Here is an 18156-nt window from a genome sequence, read left to right on the forward strand (position 1 = left end):
TTGATCTCGCTTAGTGTTACCAGAGTTTCAGGTGTTACTGTGTAGCCGTCCTACCCAGAAAGCAAGGTTTCTATTTGGCTAAAACCGATTACGTGCACAGCAGCCTATGTTATTTATGCCGTGTGTGTCGCGCTGTAGAATTTGCAGCCATTCTAGTCTACTTCAGCCGTGAGTTCAAGTATCAGTGTGTTTTTAAGTCAAGCCTCGATCTTATATGTGACCTGGCCTTCAACCCGCGTACTCGCAGCACGAACGTTTTAAAACCACTGCCTGGCACCGGCGATGGCGGCTGCTCTCCAATCGTTCAAAGATGCACGCTGTAATGATTTTCACAGCAAAAACCTAAACTGAAAGCAAGCAATCATAAAACCTTGAAATTGCATTGTGAAATTTTCGATTTTTTTTCCCATTTTTTCTCGTCTGAAAAAAACGAAAAAAACCGGTTTTTTTTCCAAAATTGCAGTGTTTTTTTCAGGCCTTCACATCTCTAAGCCTGAGTCGCTTTAGGACGTTAAACCCCCCTGAACCAAATCAATCATCAGCGAAACGCATATTATTTTCGTACTCTCCATTAACTCTTATCTCTAACTGTTTCCAATTCAGGCCTCGAAATACCTCATGTAAACAGGCGGTGAACAGCATTGGCGAGATCGTGTCTCCCTGCCTGACACCCTTCCTTAATGGAATTTTGTTGCTTCCTCTATGGAAAACTATGGTAGCTATGCGGTTGCTAAAGACATCTTGTATTTTCACATCACGCTCTTCTACACCCTGATTCCGCAATGCCTGCTTGACTGCCGAGGTTTTTACTGAGTCAAACGCTTTCTCGTAAACAATAAAGGCTATATATAGGGTTATATATGGGTGTTGGATGATTGATTGTGTCAATATTATCTATTGTGGAATATCATTTGCTAAAGAATTCCTGATCACTTGGTTGATTAAAGTCTAAAATTGCCCTGACGCTATTAGCGATTACCTAAGTAAATACATTGTAAGAAACGGACAGTAAGCTGATTGGTCTGTAATTTTTCTTGTCCTTGGCGTCTCCTTTCTTATGGATTAAGAGAATGTTTGCGTTCTTCCAAGCATCTGGCACGGTCGACGTCATAAGGCATTGCGTAGAGAGGTTGGCTAACTTTTCTAGCAGAATTTGCCCTCCGACCTTCAACAGATTTGCTGTTACTTGATCCTCACCAGCCGCTTTTTCTTTTTGCATTGCTTCTAACGCTTTCTTAACATCCTCTTTTGTTGCTAATGGGATGACGCATTGCTGTTCGCTGCAGAGTTTGTGAGGGAACGAACGCGGGTTAATGACATCCTAGTCAAGATCAAGAGGAAGAAATGGGCTTGGGCAGGGCATATAATCTGAAGGGAAGATAACCGCTGATCATTAAAGGTAACGGAGTAGATCCCAACAGAAGGCAAGCGTAGCAGGGGCGGAAGAAAGTTGGGTGGGCGGTTGAGATTAAGATGTTTGCGGGCATAGATCGGGTGCAGCTGGTAAAGGACAGGGTTAGAGGAACATGGGAGAGGTCTTTGAAATTAAGTGAGCGCAGTCAAGTTGATTATGGTGATGACTGGATGCCTCGGTGGCGAAAAAGTCCTGCTGACTCTGGTTGAAGCCAAAGGATAGCAGGTTGCCCGGAACCAGTTCAGATGGTTGTACCTACCCGCCATGGCAGGTGGGTAAGTGGAAACAAGGTTTCCCGGCAGCTGCAATCAAGTGTCAGGCAAGCTAAATCAATGTGGAAAGAATGAAATGATGCCACACTATTTGACTGCTAAAAGGAAACATGTGACACGGTAGCTATAGCTCAGTGGGGCACAGTGTGCCAACGATGACGCGATTTTGCTAGCTTACTTTCGTCCTATTAATCTTAACGTAGCAAATCATTTATTGTTCGTTTTTTCTTGTGTTCCCTGTTGGTTAACCCACAAGCACAGCTGGGAGTTAAAAGTCGGCCCATCTCCCTGAACGTTAGGCTTCCTTCCCTGCATGCCAGCGTATACTAAGTAATTTTTGTTAGTGTCGTGTTAGAAAAGTCATTTCTTTAACCGAACCGAATAGGAATAGCGTATCTTTGCTGCTGAATTCAGTTCTCATCGAGTATTTATGCTAATAATAAATACTTGGTCGAATATTTGCAGAAAACGAGCAGTTGTGCGGATCACTGTGGTGCCAGAGGCTGTGCTTTGGCACGGTGCAATGAATAATGTAGTTAATGATGTTACTGTTAAAATAGGCGCCACCAATCTCCGCCGAGGGGTAAAAACACGATGCCGTTATATTTGCTGTGTGACCGTTAAGCCATACCATAAGGAAAATTACCTTCTGCTTCTGACGACGAGAAAGGACATCAAACCCGCTCATTGCATTTCCTTTAATAATCAATTTAACGCTGGATACTCTGAGCAAACGTGCCCCAAAACACAACAATAGCTTTTTTCCAGATTAACCCGTCTTTAGAATGGCATTCCATCTGATGTCGCCACCATCATCAGCCTTAATGGCTTCAAAACTGCCTTCGACGACCGCCAGTGGTCATAGACACCCATAGCACTCTTGTGTCAGCCCACCAGTGAGGTAATGTCCTTTGTGAACGTTTTCGGAACACAAAACTAGAGGCACTCCTTAGTTCCTGAAGCAAGCCATTGCCGCCTGTGAGCCGTGGGCTCCTAAATCGGGCAAAAGAAAAGTTTCTGATCTGGCCTGAGCATTGCCGCGTAGTCCAGTGTTAGGGGTCGTGAATAAACTCGAGGAAATTATTCGAAAAGTGAAGAACATATTCTAATCATTTCGAATAATTTTGAACAATCAGTAACTGATCGCTTCTCAAAATCAAAAGAAGGATATTCGATTCTTTGGGAAAATTTCTTGAATATTCGCCTATGACTTACATTCACGCTTCGCTCACATGCCTCGCCTCTGCAGACAGACGGCAGCGAATGCTAAAAGGAAAACTGTTACTTTCTCTTTTTTTTCGGGATCTGATTTTGGATTATGGCAGAGTTTATGCGTGCAAAATCAAAAAGTAAAAAAAATGCATGGAAAACAGCGGCAATTACAGCGAACACGTATTTGAAATGTTTTCTCACAACGAGCATCTCTCGATTGCAAAGAAGCAGGCTGCGTACAATTTGCATACCGCCGGAACAAACTAACGCCAACAAAGACTTCCTTGACTGGGCGACCATTCGGCAGGTGCGACCAGCAGAATAACCGGTTCCGCGAAATCCACAGCTGCGAAATTCTATAGTAGTTATTACGCAGTCCAATTTCTTAAAACATTATCCACCAGCAATGCCTCAGTTTTCGACTTAGGAGCGTTCAAGTGTTTACATTGGTGCGCTCAGCAAACGTGAAGACCAAATCCAAGCATCCGTGGATGTCTGGAAACATCCCTTGGATGGATGGATGGATGGATGGATGGATGGATGGATGGATGGATGGATGGATGGATGAATGGATGGATGGTGGATGGATGGATGGATGGATGGATGGATGGATGGATGGATGGATGGATGGATGGACGGCCGGACGGACGGACGGACGGACGGACGGACGGATAGATGGATGGACGGACGGACGGACGGACGGACGGACGGACGGACGGATGGATGGATGGATGGATGGATGGATTGATGGATGGATGGATGGATGGATGGATGATGGATGGATGGATGGATGGATGGAAGGATGGGTGGATGGATGGATGGTAGGACGGAAGGATGGATGGATGGATGGATGGATGGATGGATGGATGGATGGATGGATGGATGGATGGATGGATGGATGGATGGATGGACGGACGGACGGACGGACGGACGGATGGATGGATGGATGGATGGAAGGATGGATGGATGGATGGATGAATGGATGGATGGATGGATGGATGGATGGATGGATGGATGGATGGATGGATGGATGGATGGATGGATGGATGGATGGACGGACGGACGGACGGACGGACGGACGGACGGATGGATGGATGAATGAATGGATGGATGGATGGATGAATGAATGGATGAATGGACGGATGGATGGATGGATGGATGGATGGATGGATGGATGGATGGATGGATGGATGGATGGATGGATGGATGGATCGGTGGATCGATGGAGGGATGGATGGATGGATCGTCCCCTTTGAAACGGGGTGACGGCTATTGCGCCATGCTCGATTTTTTATTTTTGATTAACTGTGTTGTAAGTTGTTATTAAAACTCGCCTTTTTAAATACGTCTTCCATCATTTCTAACCTTATGTAACCTCGCTGCTTATGAGCCAATAATCTTCCAATCGCTTTTTGCGAATTTCCACCGCAGATTTATTTACATGACCATCGTTGCATCTAAGCCTACTGCGTAAGGAAAAATTGCAGTGCCTGCATCGACATCGGGATGGATACCATCACATTTGAGTATGAGGTGTTCTATTGTTTCTATAGATTTACCACGCACAGCACATAAGTCATCTTCGTTAAATTTCTTTTCGTAGCAGCGCGTTCTAAGACACCCACACCTAGCTTCAAATAGTAGGACAGTGCCTCTCGAGTTGCCACAAAACACTTCTTTCCTGATCTGCCTTTTCGAGTATCGATATTGTTCAACACTATGCGTCTTTTCCATCGAATTTATCATTTTTACCTTCCGCTTTTTAAAATGTCGTTTAATAATTTTTCTTCCTCAGTCCTCGTGTCTTGAAAACTCTCTGGTTAGCTTCCAAAAACTTTTCCACCAGTGAGAGTCAACGCTCTTTTTGTATAGGTATTTAAATACCTTAGGTGCCCACCTGTTATCTCCCAGTTTTCTTTAGTCGTTCTTTATATAGTATTTTACTCTCAGCTTCCCGTGCATCGAACGATGCCGAGCCCATATCCCCCTGTACTGCCTAGTTTGTGGTTTTCCCGTGGGCACCTAGTGCTAATCTTCCAACAGATCTCTGATTTACTTCTAATCCCGACTTAACTTCTACCCTTAAGCACAGAACCGCATTCCCGAAAGTAAGCGCTGACACCAAAAATCCTTTCCAAATACTCTCAGTACATCAGCGGTTTACTCCTGTTACTTGTTTATTTTTGTACTAACGAGTAGTTCTGATTATAGTCCCACTTTTCCGTGGGGTGTTTCTCTATTGCTTCCTCTATGCCGGCCGCTATTTGCGCTATTTGTTCGTCATTTAATTTTTGGTGTTCTATCTGCATTACTCGTTTGAGCAGTTCTGCCAACTGTACACCAATACGCTTATGATCACTTCCGAGGCTGTACTTCACCTCTTCGTCTGTTTTCATTATTGCGAGCTTGCTATACATCTGCTGTGACATAAAGCAGTAGTCAATGGTCGCCTGCCTGTTACGGGATTCTCACGTTATTTGTCCCTGACATGCACTATTCCTCTTTTTACAATAAATAGGTTGCTTCGCTCGCAGAAGTCCCGTTACAATCTCTGTATTCATCCTGATCCTCGATGTGGCCATTCATGTCACCCAGCAGAATAATATCGGCGCCTTCTCCAAATTGCTTTATATCGTCATTGAGACACTTAACTAGGTCCTTGTTTTCTTGTCTGCATTTGTCCCCTGTCCCTAAATAAACTAATCCTAGCCATGTCCTTTTTACCGGCAATTGTACCCGATACCCAGACATGTTCTTTGCAAGTTGGATTTATTCTTTGCCAACTTGTTTCTTTATGTACCAGTATACCTGCCCCTCCTCCTTTCCTCTCCGTTGTTGTTCTGTTGCTCCCTTCTCAGACGTAGGCGTCAATAAATGGTGAATCTTATAGATCCTTGAAATGTGTCTCGCATAGCGCGTATAGACCTCCTTCTTTGTCCTTTAATTGCTGTTATATTTCTAACCATTCCGCTCTCTTTCTACCGCCTTGCATGTTTATGCACCTGATCCTGGTGTTAATTTTTTTTACTAGTTTTCCTCCTGTATCTCCTTGTGGTCTTTTTGTTGGGCTCAGCCGGCATTGCTACACTTTCTACCTTGCTTCTACCTACCCCTAAGCTACTGCCCGGCCTGCCAGGCGCCATCTGATCTCTGCTCCTAACCTTCCACTAAAATTGATGCCATATCGTGTAGCGTCTGCCAAAGACTGCTCTATGGACTTCCCTGTTTATGTCTGCCACTTCAAAGCTTTTCTCCTGGCTCAACTTCGTTATGTCTCGATTAACAACCACCACGTCCTTGGCAGCCTATCCGTTCCTTCCTTGCACCACCGACACTCTGCACACCACGATGTGCATTTGCTGGGCTGTCACCCTTATATTGTCAACTCCCTCAGGCAACCTTTCCACTACTTATGTGGCTTCACCATTTGGGAGATTTTTTAGCCCTGCCGCTACCACTACCAAATTGCGCTCTCCAACATTCTTAGAAATTTCGCCTTTTGTCTCTTTCAGTACGGCGTCCATTGTCCCACCCGGGAACGCCCCAACTGCTACCCGCTTATCACGCTTTAAACGCTTCATTATAGTTCTTTTGCACCCCCTCATGTTTGAGTCAACAGCAATAAGCACCAGGGTATTCTCCCCCTCCCTCCAAACTTGAGGATTTTGCTGCCTCTTATCAGAGACTATGACCTCATTCCTTGCTGTGTTAGTTTGTTCCCCTTCTCTGCATCGCCTCCAGACTTCCTAGCTACCACGAGGGCGTAGCTGTTCCTGTCGAAACCTGCCTGACTTACTTTCCTATTGCTGTCCAAGTCAGTGAAGGCCTCATACACGTGGCTGGCGCTGGAATATCTGGCAATGCGGCTTCGCATGGCGGTGTCAGCCATTTTTGCGCCCAACAACTGACTAAGCTGGTCTTAAAGTTTGCGCTTCTCTGCCCTCTCTACCTGTAGCTCTGTTTCTAGCGCATCCACAGGTAACGCTAGGTTGGTGTTCGCTTGGTCAGCCCTGTCCAGGAGTGCGCTTAATACGCAGCATTTGCATATAAAATCCACGCCTTCTGTCTGCTCTACAGACTCGAACCGCATTTCCTTCAAATTTAACGACGCCTCACACTCCATGCATTTAGCCTTAGGTTGCTTGACCATTTTAGCAGCACTCGATTATTGCTGCAACAAAATGCAAGAATGTCTACAGGCAAAAAAAAACATGCAAACACGTGCTCAAATAAATTTCTTCCTAACGCAAAGCCGATCACCAAGAAAAGTAATAACTATCTGTCTAAACTAGTTAACTCGCAAATGAGTGCAGCAAATCTCTAGCTACCAGCCAGAAAATACCTGGCCGTTAGATCACTGACCTGCTCTCTAGAGAGAACTTTAAGTAAATCTAAAAACTAGCTTAACTAAAAACTAGCCTAAATCTAAACTCTTGAAATATTAAAGGAAAGAACATATCTGTTTGACCTAGTCACGGCGCTCTCTCTGTCGTCAGTCAGTCCAGTCCTGGTCACCACCCGCAATGGATGGATGGATGGATGGATGGATGGATGGATGGATAAGGTTAAACCCTTTAAATCGGGCGGTGGCTTAATCCACCTGGCCATGACTTGTGAAACTTTGCTCTTGTCTTGATTTTAGCCACGAATCAGATAACCTTCGCTTGGTTACTTCTAGCCGTTTAAAATCTATTTTTCCTTCAGTGCTCTTAAACCCCAACACTTTGAATAAATCAGTCAAGCTGCATTCTACTGCAGAGTGAAGCCCTTTAGAGAAAAGTATAAAGTTTTCAGCCGTTTCCACCTCCTATTCGCACGCAATGCACAACGTGTCTATCTCCTGGTACCTGACTCTATATGTCTGATTCCGCAAAACTCCCGTCCTGGGCTCAAACAACAAATAGCTTCGCCTACAATTTTCATAGATATTTTCTTTGGCAATTTCCTGTATAAATTTCAGTATGTTCCCAGTGCTGATTTCGTCAGCATCCCTGATTTCCTCAGAGCTCTCTCTGTTTCTTTAGCTTTTTTCTTAACCGATCATTGCCTATTGGACCCCTACTGCTGTCCAGATATTTCCTTCTCAGTTTTCTAGTACGCTTTCTCTATTTGGTGTCAAAATTTTTTATGTACAGGTATTAAATCTAAGACCCAAGCAGCGCCATCTACCTCATCGGTTTTGTATTTATATGCAATTTACAGCCACCTTCGCTATATCCGGTATATTTCCTTATTACATAGGTTAATACATTTACAAACGTATGCATCACAACACAATGAATTGTTTGACACTATCCGGAAACCCCTGCTACAAACGGTTCGGCCTTAATAGCCGTCTGAAGGTCGTCAGAATGCACGGTTACATTGTGTACCATAGAAGGTAAACAATGCCCGCCTTGGTGTACAATGTCACTCTGCAGACCGCAACGAAGAATCTCTCTAGGGTTTAAAATAAAAACCCGTATAAGTTTTAAAAATCACCCTGTTTAACAAAAATATTATGAAGCTGCCAATATCGGCGGATATATGCATGAAAATTGCTTTGAGAGTGCTTAGTTCCTTTTTTGAAGTCTACGGGAAGTAAGCTCAGGTATGTTCCTCTGGGTGCCTTTTGATTATTATATTTTATTTCATTGAAAGGAAGAATGTCGATTGGACATGCCAGTTTCACGAGTTGTGGACAGTGCCTTTATTCCTATTGAGAACATGAGCTGCGAAGGAGAAGTGATCGATGGGAGACGGTTTGCTCAAACTGTGTGCATCGGGTTCGCAATGTTTCTTCCCGGCCGGTTCGTTCAAGGACATCAGCCTCGCTACAGTTTTTTAATTAAAAAAACTGGTGACACACATCGCCGTACAAATCCTTATTTTTTGAAGTTCTGTTTTCCGACGTCCACTATTTTAAGCACGCCGTAAACCCTGCTTTCATACCTAAAAAAAAAATTGATAATATCCGGTGGGTTCCCTCCTTACCTCGTGTATTTAAGAGTAGAGGACATGATTTTTATCTCAATACAATGCGAAAAAACAACAATTTGCAACCCGCTTCAGTTGATTATTCGTCTTGGAATCAAATTGCACAGCAGTAGAGAGTAGTATCTTGATGCCGGTTGAGACCAGCAGGTGGTGAGAGATAATTCGGCACTGTGTACTAGAGTACGTGTGATTCCACGTACAAGACTATCTTTCAAAAGTACACCAAAGAAACTGCGAACACGTTAGTACATAGTAAATTCTTTTCCGATTTAGAATTTTTAATATGGTTTTTCTGAACTGGTGCATACCCCTGCAATATGTCAATTATGTTGATGCTGCAGGTAAGTCTTGAACGTACATTCAATTTTTTTAATTATATTTAATCTTACACTTTACATTCGTTGGCTATTATCCAAGAGCGTGTTATATGCTATGTTTAGTTATGGTAAAAGGCGGTTTTTGTTGTTTTTTTTTACTTTTATTTATGGTTATTTTTCGTGTGATTCAGTCGGATTAAGCATTCAGACTAGAGGCTGGGGCGTCCACCTCGGTGGCGGAAGGTGGTTGGTTGGAAACCCACCGCCGGCTACCCACCGGTAAAAATGGTTACAAGCGTCGCCAGGCTCGGCGCCTGACTTCCTCAGGGGTGTGTGATTGGAAGAGGCTCCGCAAAGCCCGCAAACCCCGCTACAATATTTTCGCGGAGCTGCTTGAGGCTGCCATTACCGCTCAGCATCAAAGACTACTCGGATCTAAAACCGGGGGGAGAGGCGTATTTTAAAGATATTGCGCTACCAGTCCAAGCAGGAGCATGTGCGCTCAAGAGACATACAGCGACAAATCAGCGACAAGATTAAAACACCTCCGCAGCCCAGAGAAATGCACCCTGCCTTTCACGAAGCGAGACGAAGACAGGGCAGAGGCACTACAAGCTGGTATACAGGTATACAGGACGTCCTATATACGGACGCTGCAGTATACGAGAGCAAAGCTGCACACCCGGCCATGGCGGTTAGGGAAGAAAGGAACCCCGGTGGCTTGCTGCACAGTCCCTGGCGTCGAGACGGTAGAAGCTGAGGAAGTGGCCATAGCCTTGGCCGTCAGCCAAGGAGGGGTCAAGGTGGTCATCAGCGACTCAAAAAAACGCAGGAAGACGTTGTTCGATCTCCTGTCGCCTCAGTTCTCTTTATTTACCCAATTTTCTCTAACTTAACTAGTTTTATTTGAATATTCGAGGACGTCAGCATCTTCAAGGTGGTACTGTCCCTATGGGAAGAGTACGGCTGCTCCGGCGCCGGCACGCCTAAAGAGACCACGCCATTCAAAGGAGGCTGGTTCGGAAGAGGCGGCCATGGCTTCCCAGGCAGTGGAGCGACCAGAACATGGACACGACCACACGTCCAGCGAGACTTCATCGCTTAGTGGGGATGAGTCAACGATCGTGGACGGTGACGAGTCAGTGGCCGATATGGCTGACGTGGCCAACGAGGGCTTCAAGTTGGTGAGTCATCGCAAGCAACGAACGGTAGGGATCCCGCTAGTGGTTGATCCCACTGAAAAGGGGGTTGATTAAAGAGAGAAGAATCCCATCTTAATTTTCGCGGTCATTAAATCACTGCTGGTATCAGCTCGGATTCGAAGTCGGTTCACCATGCACGGGGCTCTTCAGCTGGATGTCTCAATGGAAAGGCAGGTTGACAAGCTCCTGCAGAGCTCACAGATTTTTGGCATCACAGTTAACGTGCGGTTGCCCCATTCCTACATGAAGAACACCTGTGTTATTAAGGGTGTACCAAAGTGATATTCGGAACGCGACCTACTTGATTATCTGAAACCACAAGGTGTGCTGCACTTGAAACGACTTGTGCGTCTTCTGGAGTCTCCAAGAAAAGAATGGGCTGCGAAACGCACCAACTCTATCGTGTTGAGAATCGCTCCCAACTCAGAGCGCCCCGAAAAAATTGATCTGGGATTCGCAAAACACGCAGTTGCAGATTTCACTGAAGCTCCTGCACGGTGCTTTAGATGCCAACTGTTTGGGCACGTGGCCAAAGTTTGCACAAAGGATCAATGCTGTAAGCGGTGCGGAGGCGACCACGACTTTAAAACCTTCAAGGCAGATTTGGCTTGCGCCAATTGCGGTGGTGATCATCCAGCGAGTTTCGGAGGCTGCCTCTTCCGTGTGAGCGCTCTGTACCGTCGGATATCCTTTATTGCTGGTCCAAAAACCCCACCGACTGAGACGCCTGTCCCAGGATTAGACGAGTTCCCAGTGTTGGAGTCTGATGTTGTTGCGGTGCCCAACAATGTCCCTAAGAGACCTGAGCCCAGCAAGACGCCAAAGACCAGTACGCGCGAGTCGGCTGTTCGATCTCCAGCAAAAAGTGTACATGTTCCTGAGCGGCCGGATCACAGCCAGACTCCACAGCAAGGGGGACCCTCATATGCACAAGTGAAAAAAAACCAGCTACTGCGGCCAAGAGTGTGTCCCCGTCGGCATCTTTTGTCGATGTCGTAAGTGAGTGCGTTGCGCAAAATAAGGAGCTCAAAAATCAAGGTATGTCTGACCTTCTTCATGTTTTGTTTGGGGGCCCTGCGTTCACATTGTTCCAGCGATGGCGCCTGGTAACCTGAAGAACTTCCTACAGCTGGTGCTTTCTTTTGAGATCCCTAGTTTCCACCTTCGCAGCAAACTTTTTTGCGAACTAAAATGGATGGTGCTAAACCTCGTGGATCTCATATGCACCGAAAAGTGCCGTTTATATTGCAGTGGAACTGCGCTGAGATTTTAAGTCGGTTAGCTGAACTAAAACTGTTCTTGAAAGAGAACGTGTTCCAGTATTGGCCCTGTCTGAAGCTGGTCTGCTAAGCGGGAGATGTTTGACTGGATATGTCACCGATAAAAACTGCAACATAAAGTCATTTCCTGCAGGAAGTGCTGCGCTTTACATAAGAAGGGAAATTCCACATGTTTCTCTAAGCGTTGCCGATGTTTGCACGGATGACATTGAGTTAAGCGGCTGTCAGTGTACAGCTCGGCTCTCGAACCCTTTCAATTGCATCCGTGTACATGTCTCCGCAGAAGAAGGTAGCATTGGATTTGTTTCTACAGCAGCTCTTCGACCACTGCCCAGCTCCTAGAATCATCTGCGGTGATTTCAACGCCATCATGCCATCTGGGGTGACAGGAACACGGATTCTCGTGGACGCAAACCCGTAGAGATTATAGACAGTTTGGACCTGTGTGTTGCCAATGACGGAATCCCCACTTTCTTCCGGCCTCCAGCCTAAGCGACAGCTATAGACCTGACACTGCATTAATCTGACGTCCGCGTGAGTTGGTCAACAGCGCCTGACCACATGGGAAGTGATCACTATCCGATTTTTGATTTACTGCCGACTTTCGTATGCTCGTTCCTAAAACTAGCAATGTGGTCAAACTGGGACAAGTACAGAGAGCACCTAGCTAGAAGGTGTTTCTGGTGATGTTGATGACAAAATGATTTCTAGTAAGCTAGCAGCAACTACGGCGGTCAAGTTACTTGATCATTCTCCGGCCCCGGATTTAAAACTCAGAAACCTTTGCGCAGCGAGAAGAAGGGCGGAGTGCAAACTCGTGCGGGAAGAACGACAGGCGACTGAAGACGACCTTCAATAGGCTGAATTCTGCTGTTAGATGGCACACGAACAAGCTGTACAGGTCGCAATAGGCCTCATTCTGCGCTAGTTTGACTGTGTTCTCACCGATGACGAGAATATGGCGAGCTATTGGCAGCCTTGCTGGAGAATCTCGGCCTTCGAAGCCTTTTGAAGCTCTTGCAATCCGCAGGGAAAAACCTATCGCTGTGCTTGGCAGAAGAATTTGGAGACGCACTCGTACGCGCTGATTCTGGAGCAGATACATATACACCACCTGCTTCCTCCATGTCTACCTTGGACGTCCCGTTCACGCTTCGTGAGCTCCAGACTGCGCTCAGTGGCCTGTGGCGCCGAAGTGCACCAGGTCCCGACGGCCCTCACCAATCAAATGATGAATAATCTGCCCTTGCAACTCAGAAAGGATCTCCTCAACTTCATCAATCGAGTTTGGGAGACTGGCGATGTTCCTCCGTCATGGAAGGTGGCACATGTAGTTCCAGTACTGAAGCCTGGCAAAGACATGACAGACCTTGCCTCGTATCGCCCTGTGTGATTGACCTCCTGTGTAGCTAATTTGATGGAGAAGCTGGTAAATGAACGCTTATCGTGGTGGTTTGAGGACAGCAAGGCACTGCCAACATGTATGACAGGATTCCGCTGAGGTCTTAGTGCCCAAGATAGCATCTTAGACTTTGGTCAGTCACATTGAACACCAGAGAGCTTACAGCCTTTCCACCTTAGCCATTTTTCTTGACGTTGCGAAAGCTTACGACAGCGTGCTTCAGAGCTCAATTCTAAACAGTTTGCAAGACATGGGCAATACAGGGCCATATGTTAAGATTCATTTACAAGTTTATAAGTTATCGCGCGGTTCGTGTACGGTTAGGGAGTAGGTTAAGCACTGAAAGGGTTCTATCACGAGGTGTGCCTCAAGGAAGTGTTCTTTCCCCCACGCTTTTTAACGTCGTAATGGCTCGCCTTCCCGATTCGTTAAAAAGAGTTGCAGGCAAGTGCGTATGTCGCTTTATGCTGACGACATCTTATTTGGATTACTTGCTACCAACACAAGCGATTAGCCCTGATAGCTCGACAGGCTCTACTTTCGGCACAAGCTTACCTTCAAGGTGTGGGGTTGTTTTCTGTCAGTGGAAAAATCCCGGTTTGTTCTGTTTCCAGGTGTATGAAGACGTGAAGCGCGGTTGATGATAGACCTCGGTCACTCTTGCATCCGTCAATTTAAGCGCACGCGTTTCTTGGACGTCATTATTGACTCCCGTCTACAGTGGAGAAAAGCTGTAGACGCGATTGTTCCATCTATATCTTCTCGTCTCAATTGATCCGTAGAATTGCACGTGAGCAATGGGGAAACCCAGCCTTCTTCAATGGTCAAACTTCATGAAGCGCTGGTGGTCAGTCGCAAAATGTATCAATTACCTTTAATTTCCTCCTCGGCGTCACAACTTGAACGTCTCGAAATTGTCCACAGAAAGGGCCTAAGAAGAGCCACTGGAGCTTCCCCAGGCGGCTGCGAATAAGGCAGTACTTCTTGAGTCCGTATCGAAACCTCTTAGCCTTATCGCTTCTCAGAGGCTAATGCATCTTGACCGCCTAGGAGAGACGGTAGCTGGGCGATCCCTTCTCCAGCGGCGCTGCAAGAAATATGTGTCGAAGGCTTACTTGGCACTCAATACTCTTAGTTCTTCAGGCATTAATGTCCGGAGGCAAAGGAAACTGTTGGAACCCCCCTGGTCTTTTCCGACCCTCGACTATAAGGTCACAATTCCCCATGTGAGCGTAAAACGCAGCTCTCCTTTGGCAGCAACGCGTTCGCGTGTACTTGAACACCTTGGAAATAGAGTATGCCTGCCATCTTCAAATTTTTTCGGATGGTTCTGTGGACAAGGTCAAACAAGCTAGCGCAGCGGCTTTTTACATTCCTTCTTTGGACTGTAAGTGGTCCGTACGCTTTACTGCGGTCGTATCCTCCACAACGGCTGAAAGTATTGCTATTGAGGTGGCTTTACGGAAGTTAGGGTCTTGTCCGGCTAAACCTGTTCTCATCCTAACTGATTCAAAATCTGCCATTGAGAGGTTAGAGCGCGGATTCCCCACTGACGCCCTGTCTATAAGCTCTCTGCGCTTGGTGCAGAATCTGCACAGCAGAGGCTTTAATATACACCTCCAATGAGCGCCCTCTTCACATATGAGTAAACGGTAAGGAGGGTGGCAGACAATCTCGCCTATAAAGCTCCCTCAAGGATTCCATAAAAAAAGTAGCTCAAGATGGAAGAAGTCTCTGGTGGAAGAACGGTGCTCGATCACTTCAGTACCCTGTGGAGTGCGTCCCACAAGCCATGTGGGACCAACGGACTGATAAGATCTCAGGCGACTCTTCTACATCGAATTCGCACGGGCCTCTGCTCGCACTCCTGCATGGATGCATAAGACCAGCATAGCATCGTCTCCGCTCTGCTCTTTATCTGGTGTGTGGCGGGGATATCGAACATTATATTATGTACTGCCCAGAGTACCACGGCGGAAAGGCGTGTGATGTTCAACATGAACTGGTGGGCGAGTTGGTCAGACATAGTTCTTGTAAACCAGCGCAACGGCTCGAAGCCAAACAGAAACCGTATTTAACCGCTGCATGGTGCCCTGAATAAATCTATTCTGTTGTTAGTACAGCGCTGTGTTTTGTCCCTTTCTGTTTGGCTTGGAGCCGTAGCGCTGGTTTACAAGAACTATGTGATGTTCGCTTCCTTCAAGAAGACAGGAACCCGTCACAGCATAGTTCAGGACTTTTTCTTCCCGAGTGGAAACCAGACATGCAGAAGCGAGGCTGCACGCCTTCTTTTTGACATTTCTGCAGGACACGGATCTTGTTTCTAAATGGTTACAGCAGGAACGGACTATGGCCTACTGTGATGGAATGTGTGCGTACATGGTGTCTTCCGGAGTGATGACATCAGTATGATGACATCCTCTCGTATATGTTAAAGAAAGTTGATATGTGCTGCTCTGCTTCCTGGCTTTAAGAGGGATTTGATTCGAAGCGGCTAATCAAACTGCACCCCTACGTCGTTTTTTGCTTTTTCCCCCAGCACATGTTGTTGTCGATTGTCTGTAAATGTGTGGCGAAAAAACTGAGTTAAATTGAAATCTCAAAGCAAAATATTCGCCGTTGCAGTGAACATGACCAGCTTTCGAATCTAAACAGTTAGCTCTGTAGGGAAAATTTCTTAACCATAAAAAACTCCGTTTTTGTCAGTTAACACGAATTTAATCTTGCTTTGCTTTTGTTGCTGATGTCGAGCGCGTTCGCCCTCATTTTTTCTTAGGCACAAATTTTCCCTTAGTTTGCGATGCGCTTGCTTTCTGCGGCCAATATGTCCCGGCAAAGCGATTCCTTGCAGCGGCAAGTGGAATGACGACTGTCAGTAAAGAGAGCACGGAACACGGGAAAACAAATGACTGCCGCGGCGAGAACACTGGCGATGCGGTCAAAGGATTGGGTGCGTGAAGGTTGCACCGATCCCACTGCTAGCAACCAAATGAAACGGCAAGAAGAACCAGAAGTAAATGTTGCATGGAACTCCATTGTTCAGGCAGGCGCGCCTCCCCGCGGGGTGGCATTACTTTGTAAGCGCTCCTTATCTCTGTGCCCCCGCTAACTCCGTGCAGCTGCCATTAATTCTCAACTGTTGCAAGGGGTTCTTTAGACGATTAATAATTTCGGCAGAGTAGATGCACTGATTTTTTTTCTGCTTGTTGTGTTTAATTTCTTAAGTGGCAATTTTCTGCATTAATCAAGTTCCTGTTTAGTTGTTCTGCTTCTAAATTGTGTTTTAGAAAAGGCCCTCTGCAGCTTATTTCCTGCTTTATTTGAGATAATGCGTTATAAGCCGAACTGCAGCGCATTTTCCTGTGAACTTAAGTTTACTCTGGGCCATGGGTGTTCATTGGATGATTTGAAAAAAAAAATTGCTGAGTTGAAATGTCGCGCTTTCTTACATTTTAGGCGCTGTGATGTTTTGTTCATTGAAGCTGTGCACTGAGAAGCATGTTCAAAACATTACCGAGAGCTCTAAACGTTAATAGCAGAGAAGGTGATTATGTCGTTTAATTTTTCTCTACATACCGCCTATGCCACTTTCAGAAGCTTTTTCTCTTATGATCCAAAAGAGTTAGGTACGCAACGAGTTTTCAAGAGGTAGTTTACTTGCTTTATTGGAATTGTAAGCTTGTAAAAACCTATGAGTTAAGGAAATTTGCAAATGCAAGTCAAATTCGCGAAGCTAGGCTTACGTTTGCGAGGAACACTGCCTTCATTTGTAAAACCTCTTAATGCGGCATTTATTGGGAGACGAGGCAATGTGATGTCCAGTTTGAATCGCTGTAAGGTACACCACCTAGGCAACCAGTTCCGAGTGTGTTCTTAAGTGATTAACGGCATACTATGAAGAGGCGATGAACTCGCATAAAGAAAAGCCACCGCCTTGGCAGAGACAACTAAATTGCACTTGGAGACGACAATTAAATGTCTTAGGGAAATAAATTAAGAATGCCGAAGACAGCACAGTATTATATTTGCTCGATGAATTTCGTACCCATCTCCCGGTCTTACTAAGCTATCGTAGTCTTCGCAACGAATGCTGCTCCATTGGTAGTGTTCCATCTGTTTGTCCATTAAACAATTTTCCAGTAACGTATAATTTGGACTGGACGCTTTGGGGTAGCAAGATAGACTCAATTGTAGAACTACGGTACAGCGTCTCTCAAAAACAATACACTACGCAATTTAGCGAACCTGTGAACAATTATAGTTTCGGAACATAAAAAGAATTAACTGAATCTCGAATACACTTTTTTGAAGTAATGTTCTTCCGTTTGGGTACTTTAAGGTCCAATTTAGACCTTAAATATTTAAACCAAGAATCATTAATACATGCTAAATACAGGCCTTCTCTTAAATATAAATAAATGAAGCAGATATGCTGTGTTTAGCCCACTCTGAGTTCTAGAGTGCGGCGAATCTCTCAGGAGGCTTGACTTCGAATCACACCGCTGCTATCCGTTTAAATGGGTGGCTTTGGGAGCATTCCAAGGAGGAAAGCAGATCAAAAGAGCTCATATTTACATCATGTACAAGAGGATCGAGATTGGAGGCATAGCCGCGTCGACAAGAAGGTCTGCTCAAGATAGTTCCTAAAAGCCTACATCACGAGAGCGCATGAATCCACCAATCTCTGCGTCAGGCGAAGGCCTTTTCAAGCGATGGCTCTCCCTAGTGTCCCTAGGTCGAAGTTGGCTCGCGGATTACGGGCGATGAGGACGGCGTGTTCGTGAAGCGCCATCGGCCCATTCTCCCTACAGAGAGATGGTCTGAACAGTGGTCCGGTGACCACTGCTCTGGTGATCACTGACCACTGGGACCACCAGAGTGGCCGGGGAAAATCGTGCCGCGCCTAGGGAACGACTCAGCTCGCCAATATTACTCAATAGCAGTAAGCGCCCCTTTCTGAAGAAAAGCCGGCGTCGGCGTTGCAGTCGCATTTATTACTGAACCACCAGGATTGGTCGTAAATGTGGCTGTTACAAGAGACTTCCGAAGATGGCGCCTGCCGTACCATCGAAGCGTCGGAT

The sequence above is a fragment of the Amblyomma americanum genome, chromosome 6 (assembly GCF_052857255.1).
Source record: "Amblyomma americanum isolate KBUSLIRL-KWMA chromosome 6, ASM5285725v1, whole genome shotgun sequence".
Lineage (NCBI taxonomy): Eukaryota > Metazoa > Arthropoda > Arachnida > Ixodida > Ixodidae > Amblyomma > Amblyomma americanum.